Here is a 10371-nt window from a genome sequence, read left to right as displayed (position 1 = left end):
TATGTTGTAGTATTGAAGATCCAAGCTCTTTCCAAAATTATTAACGCATGGAACAACTTGTGCTTCAGGAGCAATTACATGTTGTTGCACCTCTAATTGAAAAGAAAAACACTGTAATGAGGGATGCTATCCCTGCCCGAGACCGATTAAGTGTTACTTTGCGATATCTTGCCACAGGAAATTCATTCCAGGATTTGTCGTATTCAGTACGAATCGCTCCTAATACATTATCCAAATTAATACCTGAGACATTAAGAGCTAGTGTAGAAGTACTTGAAAATAAAGTTTTCAGTTGCCCATCTAATCCAATAGAATGGCAAGTTTTGGCAGAGAAATTTAATACATTGTGGCAATTTCCGCATTGTATAGGCTCATTAGATGGAAAACATATTAATTTTCGACCACCAAGAAAAGCAGGTTCTATATACAAAAATTATAAAGGAAAATACAGCATAGTCCTTCTTGCTCTTGTAGATGCTGAATACAATTTCATATTTGTGGATGTAGGAAGAAATGGTTGCATCCACGATGCTTCTATATTCCGAGAATGTTCTTTGGCTGCACAATTATACTGTGGAAAATTAAATCTTCCTTTGCCATCCTCTTTGCCTGGATACGATGTTAACGTACCATATGTAATTATAGCAGATGATGCTTTCCCTCTTAAGACAAACATAATGAAACCATATCCTGGACGCGCTCTTACTAATGAAAAAAAAATTTTTAACTATAGACGAGTAGAGCACGTAAAACGGTAGAAAATGCCTTTGGCATTATGACTAATAGATTTCGTATTCTTCTGAATACTATACCACTCTCAGTAGAAAAAGTAGAATTAATTACGTATACTTGTTGTATCCTACATAATTTTTTACTAAAAAAGAAAGCACATTCTTATATCCCTTCCGAATTGAGAAACAATGCTGATAGGATCCAATCAAATTTGAATAGTATATCATATCAATACGGAAATCGTTGCACTGATAGTGCTGCTACTATCAGAGATTATTTCTGCACATATTTCAATACAGTAGGAGCTATACCATGGCAAAATATATATATTGAAAAATAATTGTATTTATATTCTTAATTTTTAATTTTACTTTTATATATTAATATATGTAATCACTTTTATAAAAAATAAAGTTTTTCTTTGATACTTTATTCCATTCCTCAATATTCAAGACAATTATTTCGATTGAAACTTGTTTATTTATTACTGAAACACGGATATTATACAACAATATATCCAATGTAATAAAAATAGAACAAAATAAAAACGAAAAAGCTTGGATATATATAAATATATCCATGTACATATATATGTAAACTGAAAATATTAATATTTAGGGCCAATTTTTCAATAATAATTTAAATTTAGATAAAAGTTTATACTCTGCGCAAACACATGCGCAGGGTTTAAACTTTCATCCAAGTTTAAACTATTATTGAAAAACCAGTCCTTAATCTTTACAATATATTAAGAAAACTTTTGTATAAGAATATATATCACATTTTAAAATATGAGAATATATATCACATTTTAAAATATGAGATCATAATGTAACATACTTATATAAACATAAAAACTGAAAATAATAGTAATAATCTTATACAATATATAAGAATACTATATATCACATTTTAAAATATGAGATCATAATGTAACATACTTATATAAACATAAAAACTGAAAATAATAGTAATAATCTTATACAATACAATATATTAGGAACAGTTTTTTTATAAGAAGTTTTCTAATTTATCTCTTAGCTCGTTCGAAATCCGTTACACTAGCGTTTATAACTGTTTGTACTAAGGTATTCATAACATCCAATTGAATATCTCGAGATTGTATTTTTTTAAGAAGAGAACCCAAAAAGCTCATACATGTATCTACAGGGTCTGTACTGTCTGTCATAACGGTAACTGGTATTGATAATGGCATCTTTACAGATTCTGCAATCGATTCAATTGCCTTTACATAAATATCCTCATTTTTAAGTTTACGCTTTTTAGGATTACGAACAATAGATGCAGATTCTGACATATCGCATATATCTGATGATGACTGTGCAGAACTTAATGCTGAATGTGATCTTGATGGATTTGACGTATTTATATTAGATAAATTTGTAAATGGTGAATTTGTTTGTTCCGAGATCGGTTGTGTTGCAGTAATTATGTTATTAGGTAATGAAAACATACATAATTGTGATTCTTCATTATTATTAGAATTTAAATCCTCTTCATTATGTACGCCACTAATATCATCTTCAAATATTATTTCATTTGCATTAAATATTAACTCTTGCGATTCTTCTGAATAATCATGCTACAAAATAACAAAAGAAAATAAAACTCATTTAATTTTTGTATTATATAAATGTGTAGATTCTCTATCTATGCAAGTATATTTACATAATTAATTAAAGAATGTATCTTATATTTGGAATATGTTTAAATATTCGTAATTCGTATAAAATATAATAAAATAATATTAAAATTCTATTTATCTAATTATGCAGAAAGATTTGTAAGAAAATAAAATTTTAGTTAAAATGTTCATATTATTGAATATAATTATATTGTTTAAATATGTAATATGTAACAAGTTTTGCAAATATGCATTGAGTTGGGCAATCATGGGAATTTAACACATTTAAATATTTAAATACTTACTTGTGATAAATGAACAGGCGTATTTTTTTTAGTATTTGGTAGATGTGATGCTTTGCTTTTTCTGGGAATTATATGTTCCTCCACAAATTTTAAACTATCATAGTACCATAAATTGGGTCTGTATTCCTATAATTTGTGTACATAATGTATATAATAATATATAAATCTTTATGCTTAGTCTATAAATTATTTAACTAATAAATTATTTTAATACTCACATTTTCTATATCTATACCACTCTTCATTGATGCTCGTACTTTTGCATTTTCAGAATTAAATTGATTTCTTAAATTATAAAATTTGATACTGCATTCTTTATCTATAGTGTTAGGTCTAATAGTATTAACTATTGCACAAACACGTTTTAATGATTCATAACGTAAGTTTTTATTATGATAATTTGAGTTTCTTGTTTGATATAGACAAGGCTCATTTTTGTATGCGTCAATTAGAACTTGAACTGCTTCTTTTGTCCACGTTGCCATGTCTTTCTGCTAAAATTTTATTAGTTCAACAGCAAATTTACTCATTTGCATTATACAGCATTAGTACACATTAAAAAGAATTAAATGAGGTTATCTATAAAAGAATACAAATTTTGAGATCGATAATTATTCAATAATGTTATCACATTAATTAACATGTTATCAATCAAAGCATTGTTAACATTCTTTTACATAATTTTATGAATATGTATGTATGTATGTATGTATGTATCATTTATTGTTTATCCCCTCGGGGTTTACAAGGCGCTTTTACAAGGAGCGTTCCCGAACCTTTTATAACACACCACCTCTCATTAACCTGGCTATAGTGACCTTACAATATACTACCAACAGCTCTCTCCCTTATCCTTCCTTCTTCCTCCTTCCATCCTCCTCCTCTCCTTCTCTTCCATCTCCTTTCTCCCTTACTCCTTCTCCTTAACTCATCCTGCTCCCCTTCTTTTCCACCGCTCCGTTTTTCCTTTCCATCAGTCCCGACTACCAACACCTCTCTCCCTTATCCTTCCTTCTTCCTCCTTCCATTCTCCTCCTCTCCTTCTCTTCCATCTCCTTTCTCCCTTACTCCTTCTCCTTAACTTATCCTGCTCCCCTTCTTTCCACCGACTCCGTTTTTCCTTTCCATCAGTCCCGAGCAGGCATATGGGGTGATTGGTTCGAACAGGATTCGAACCTGGGACCCACCGCATGTCAGCCAGATACTGAACATGCGGGGCCACATTTCACCCCAATTTTATGAATATATTTACATAATTTTATGAATAAATTGATTTTATGAATAAATAGGTTATATTGTGGATATTAGTACTAGTGCAATTAGTTATAGAATTTGCTACAATTAATTATTAAAGTCTATTTTGTATTTTTCTACTTACTGTGTTTTTCTTTTCTTTTTCTTTAAATTAATTGTTTACATTTTTATTAAACATTGTCCTATTTTCCTATGACTGTATGTCACAAAACCATTTCATTTACTGACGGAGTTTATCTCACATTACGATTGGCTGTTATCTAGGAAATTTTTAGGGTCTTGAAGATTTTGTTGAAATCTCCAGAAATCTTATAACTAAAATATTAATCCAAGACGTAAGATAATCTGCATGTGTGAAGCCAAAACTAGTAGTACTCTTATGATTGGAACACGTAGAGCAGTTCGCTAAACAGCACGCAACGAATCAATTAATAAAACCAGTACGAGAAATCGTACCGTGTGCCGTAGGCTTAATTCCGTTGAATATAAATTTGTCGAATGCACTGTTCTGGATTATCTAAACATACAATTTCCTCAGCCGTTAAAGTATAAATTTTTCCAGATCCTATTAGAAAGCAGTCATTAACTTTTGTCGTCTTTTTTATTAATGATTTTTTACGGGATATAGTTTCATAAAATTGACTTATTGTAGGATTTAAATCTATCCTCTCTTTAAATAAAGAAAGTTTTTGAAATGATAACATTCTGGATGCTACTTCAGTAGCCACATGATTTGGATTTTTCATCAGTTGAAGAAGAAATCTATTTTGGTTTTCAAAAGGAAATGTATTGTGAGTCCATAATGGTCCCCAATTTCGAACACCTTTACATAGGTGTAAAATGAGGTGAACATTATAAGTCATTGCTCGTTCTTTAAAATACATTTGAAAAAATACAACAAATCTTATAAGAAGTCTTTCTGCACGGTTTAACATATCTAACGTTATTGAATTTTGTAGTAAAATATCTATAGCAACTACGAATAATGCTAAATGTCTTAAATATTTCTGTGGTAGCACTCCATGCAAACATATTAAGGAATATAATATCAATCATGAGCGCCATTCTGAAGCTTTCCACATTTTCCGTTCAGTTAGATTTCGAGGAGTTCTCGATATCAAAGTAGGTGGTGATATTTTTAATAGACGACTATTAATAATAGCTAGTTTGGCAGGACTTCCGACATAAAAATCTTCATTAACTGAAGTGAGTATGATTTCAGTATATTGTCGAATAACACCTAATAAAATGGAATGCATATAATCTGCGACCATGCCTTCGGCAAGATCATAATATTGAAGGTTTATCAGGGGAGAAGGACCCCACACTCCATTAATGTCCTGTCCTTGTCCGGCTTTGTAAGCAAGTATCATATCTTTTTTAATGGAAGTATCAGTTCGATCTTTTGGAATATTCATTGAAATTGGGTATTTTCTTATACCCTCTACATCTGACGTAGGATATTCGCAAAAAGTACATCCGAAATGTCCGTTGTACTGCTTCATATTGAGCATAGCACATCTTGCAACAGAATCAACGCAACACAGTAGTAGATATATTTTACTCTGAATTACTTTGTTGTTAAATTTCCAAGAAAAACCTGTAGTGGCCAGTTCATTTGCTTGATTCACAAAAGGCTGAAGAAAAACTTCCATATGCGGTTCCGATTTATGAACCCATAATCTAGCTATAAGGATATTCTTTTGCCGAATATTTAGAGGTAACTCATTAATCATTAAATAAATTGCCACATAGATACTTTTGAGGAATTTGTTGTTTGGCACCCATCGGTGTTAAAAGTATATGATAAATTACACTCATCTTGCAACAAATTTAACTCAACATATTTTTTGTATTGCTCTCCATCGTAAATATCTTTTAATGCTCCTTCATTTAACTTTCTTCTGCGAAATCTATATTGAAGATTATTTGCTATAGTTGCATTTGCTAACAGATTCTGGAGTTGTGATTTTACATCAAATTCTAAAAAATATGACGCCGTTTCGAGGGTATTAACCGCTTGTCCACATTGACACAAAATATTTTTATCTATCGCTTTTCGCTTGCCTAAATACTTCGAGCATCCTGGGCAAATCACATGATATTGCACTTTATACATGTCTGCAGGGAAATAGTTTCGTAGTTTATACTTAGTATGTGGTGGAATGTCTCTATCAAAAAGCACATTAATCATTTTTAGCATATCAACGATAGCAACCCATGTTAAAGAATGTTGTACTCCTAATATCATACAAAGAAGTAAAAATGCCTCTCCTATAGTTACTCTTGTACATGGACATAAAGGATTTTGCAAATCAGAGTTCTCGATATCTTGTGCATTGATACATGTCTGCAACAAAAAAGTAAAAAAACATAACTTTTTTTAATTGTTAACTGTAGTGAGATTTTTTATATAATAATAAGGATATACATTATTCAATCCAAAATAAAACTTGCATTTAGCACAATATATATAATTAAGTTGTTCTTACATGTTGTTGAACATCGTCATTTTCTCTCCAATCACTCATATCTTCATCGCTATTATTATCATCGGATAAATTTCCATCTTCATAATTATCACAATCATCAATAAGCTTGTATGATTTATCTCCAAAAATGTCATTAATGTTCTCATCTTCATTATCATTATCACTACATACAGAGTTTGATAGCTCTTGTATGTTATCATTAAGACCATTAGACATTTCATCATCGCTAACTGATACTATTATAAATCTGATTATAAATCTGTAATTATATCGTACATTGTATATTCTCTCAATATATAGTTATATAATTTTTATTTTTACTTTTTTATTAAATGGAAAATTCACGAAGCATTTGTAAATACACTTAATATTTACTTAAAATAACAAATATATTTTAATTACAATCATATATACATCATTTAGAAAATTACCTCATTGACTCTTCCATTCTGTCGAAGTTCTTGAACATTGTTTTCAAAATCGGAGGAATCCGTTATACATACATTGGAAAATGTATTGCTAGAAGTTGAATACAATACATTATCAGCCTCGTTTATAATGATATTCGTCACCTGTATTTTAAAAGAAAATTCGCTTTAAAAAAGAAGTCAAAGAAAAGAAATCTTATATATATGTCTTGACTGTATATATATTTAGTATAATTATCTTCTGTTGTGCTACTTTTCTGCGGCGATTCGCTGTGGATCGAGGAATTTTTTCATTTGATCTATATTCCAGATATTTTTTATATCTACGTTGAGGCATTTTTCTTTAACGAAATAGATTTTTATACACACAGAAATAGATTTTTATAATATTATAGTATTCACTTGCACATTTTATACTGCACAGCAGTGTTTTTAGATGGACTGTGAGTTTTGGGACGCTGCATTAAGGTTGGTCAATCGTAACCTCAACCGTAACCGAGCTCGCAACCCGTGTGATTACGCCTTTAACGTCGGTTGCTAAGGCCGAAAGCTGAGCGCACACACACACGTTGTACATACATTCACGGCGCGGTTTCCGAACGCAGCTCTCTGGCTGGTTGCATGTTGCACGGTTGCAGTCGTCCCAAAACTGGCACGTGGGTCAACGAGTCGACTCGGCGATCTGATGAAGCATGCAATAAGAACAAGAAAGATTGTTCCCTGAATTAAGTTGACAATATATAAGAGTAATTTGTGCATATATCAGATTTGTGCGGTTTATTGTTGTGTAAAAAACAGTTAAAAATTAATTAATTTAAACAGAGAACAATACGTAAGCGCTTGTCGTAGTCATGGACGTAAAGTAAGGCAGAGAAAAACGCAAGTCATAAAAGATTATTAAAATAACCTTTTATAACTTGCGTTTTTTTCTGCCCTACTTTATGTCCACGACAGATTTCTTGTTCTCTGCCTTTACGTTCACTACATTAATTAAAGTGGAAAAAAGAAACAATTGTAAATTATTGGTAATTACAGCAATGTCATTTGCGTGCGTATATTTGGTAAAAGAAAACAAGTATGATTATGTAAAAATAGAACACATAAGAAACTTCGATAAAGCGAAGTATATGTGTGACGATTGTTCTACTAGAAGAAAGAAAATCTACATTGTGTCAAGACCAAATCTCGCACCAGAAAAATGTTTGGTGATGTTGCTTGCAAGTAAGTAATACATTTATTTATAACTTCTTTATATACTTTAAATTGAATGTATTATTTTATCTTTGAGATTAGTAGTTGTTCCAATCGACTCATCAATAATTTTTTTTTCAAATTCTTCTAATGCTAAATATTTTTGTTTTACATTTTAATTTATTTCTATATGTATATTATTATATATGTTAATATAATATTTATGTTTATCAAATAAAACAGATACATCGCAAAATCTGTTTTAACAGAATTGATTATTTGTGATAGTATATTTATAATAGCATCTTAAGAATTGTACAAATTATTTTGTTTATATGTATAATTGATTATTTACGACTTTTTCTTATTTTTATTTATCTGCAGGTAGTAAAGCGGAAATAGAGAAAGCAATGGAAGCTAAGCGATTGCATATTCCAAAATTAAGGCGATCAATTATTGATCAATCTATAATAGATAAAAATATAGAGAATGTAAATCCTGAGAAGAAAAAGAGAAAGGTACAATTGTATTTCTTAATAATTAATATTACAAATGACTCTTGTGCTATGTATTTAGTGATAATACATATTTAATATAAAGATATGTGTGATATATTTTGATACTAAAATAAATAATTTTTGTTACATTGTCAGATGATGAAGAAAGAAAAAGAAAAAATAAAGAAGAAACATGTAAAGCAATACTTGAAATCTATTTGCAAAAAAAGCCTTTCCACAGTGTATGTGCTTTTCTTTTCTTTTTATCGTATTTATTTACTACTAGAATATGTTATTAATGAATTGTTGATTAATCAGAGAACTATTTTATGCTCAAATATTTGATTTACATAATTGTTAAAAGTGGACACCATTATAATTATTTATTAAATAGTATTTTAAACTGACATACAATTTCAGGAAAATATTAACAGATCTGAGCCTTCAACTTCCACAAAATTAGCAAAGCAAGATGACAATTTATGGAATCCATTAAGTGGCGAAATACAGGATGATAAATTATGAAAAGTTAAATAAGGTATGTAAGCAGAAATGTTATATGATGACATATTTTATAGGATTCATAGAAAAGATAAAACATGTATAATTATATTTTCACATTTTAAATATATAAAATTACATATTTTACAGGAAAATATAATTTCTAAAACTAGCAGCGACAGTGATGATAACATAAACAAATCGATTCCTTTTAAAAGACTACACGTGGAACTTTCTGATAGTGATACACAATCTAAATCAAACGAACAAGAAATTAAAGATCTAAAAATTGAAATAGTAAATAAAACACGAGAACTGAAAATTGCTCAAGAAGAAGCAAAATATTATCGTAAAAAATATGAGGATTTGAAAGATTCGATTCCGAGGCATTTTCACTTACTACCGGTCGACAGTTACTTCTTATAGCAGAAGCAGGTATAATTTTACAAATTTTTTAAATTATAATGTTATCCGCATATACATATATTATATTTTTTTATATATTATACTTTTTTGATCAGATTTCTATTCAATGCCACTATAAAAGATACATTATAGAAGATTAGAAATTATAAAAAAATATATTGTTATACAATGGTTGTGTTCCATTGTTTACTGGTAATACGTAAATATATAATATATGTAACGTTAAGTAAACGTTTTCAATATTGTCAATAGATAATATATTGTAATATGATAATGTTAGAATATTTTCAACAACTTGTTGCTTATATTTTTCTTATTTTTGTATATATTTCACAGGCAAAAAAAAAATTAATTTTACTCCTGAAGAAGAAACAGAAATTAAGATTGGGACAATTCGAGGAGAACAAATATATGTTGGGTTTGGTCATTGGGCTACAAAAGTTGCTTTCGACGATGCCCACTTAGCTAAAAAACCGAGCATATTTGTACTTACATTAGCGTATGGAATGTGGACCACCAAAGAACTGGCTGATAGAGTAGTACGCCAGCAAGTTGGGGTTAACCGACAAATTTTAACTCCAACAAAAAAAAATGCTATATCTAAACTTTTTAGTAAATGGTTGCTGACTAATGGCTGGACCAGACAAGCTACAACAACAGAAATTAGAAATATTAACTCTTATCTCGGTAGAGCTATTAATCGATGTAGAAAACTTTTTTATCATAACGATGGAAAAGCCTCCGAAGATACCTCCGAAGAAAAAAACGAAACCTTTGTCCGCGATGAAGATTTAACAGAGTCGTTTAGACAAGAATCAGATGACGAATAAGTGTTCATATTTTTAATTATGTATGGCTGTGTGCTTATATGCCAAAGGTTTTCTTTTTTTATATACATTT

The 10371-nt window shown here is 29.8% G+C and overlaps 1 pseudogene; it reads right to left on the bottom strand.

Moving 5' to 3' along the window:
- Window positions 1-3655: 3655 nt before the first annotated feature.
- LOC145947304 (uncharacterized) lies at window positions 3656-5672 on the bottom strand (annotated as a pseudogene).
- Between the last annotated feature and the right edge of the window lie 4699 nt (window positions 5673-10371).

The sequence above is a fragment of the Prenolepis imparis genome, unplaced genomic scaffold, assembly GCF_030444845.1.
Source record: "Prenolepis imparis isolate NDT839.2.m4 unplaced genomic scaffold, iyPreImpa1.0 SCAF_64, whole genome shotgun sequence".
Taxonomy (NCBI): domain Eukaryota; kingdom Metazoa; phylum Arthropoda; class Insecta; order Hymenoptera; family Formicidae; genus Prenolepis; species Prenolepis imparis.
This window is presented reverse-complemented; position numbering and strand designations above follow the sequence as displayed.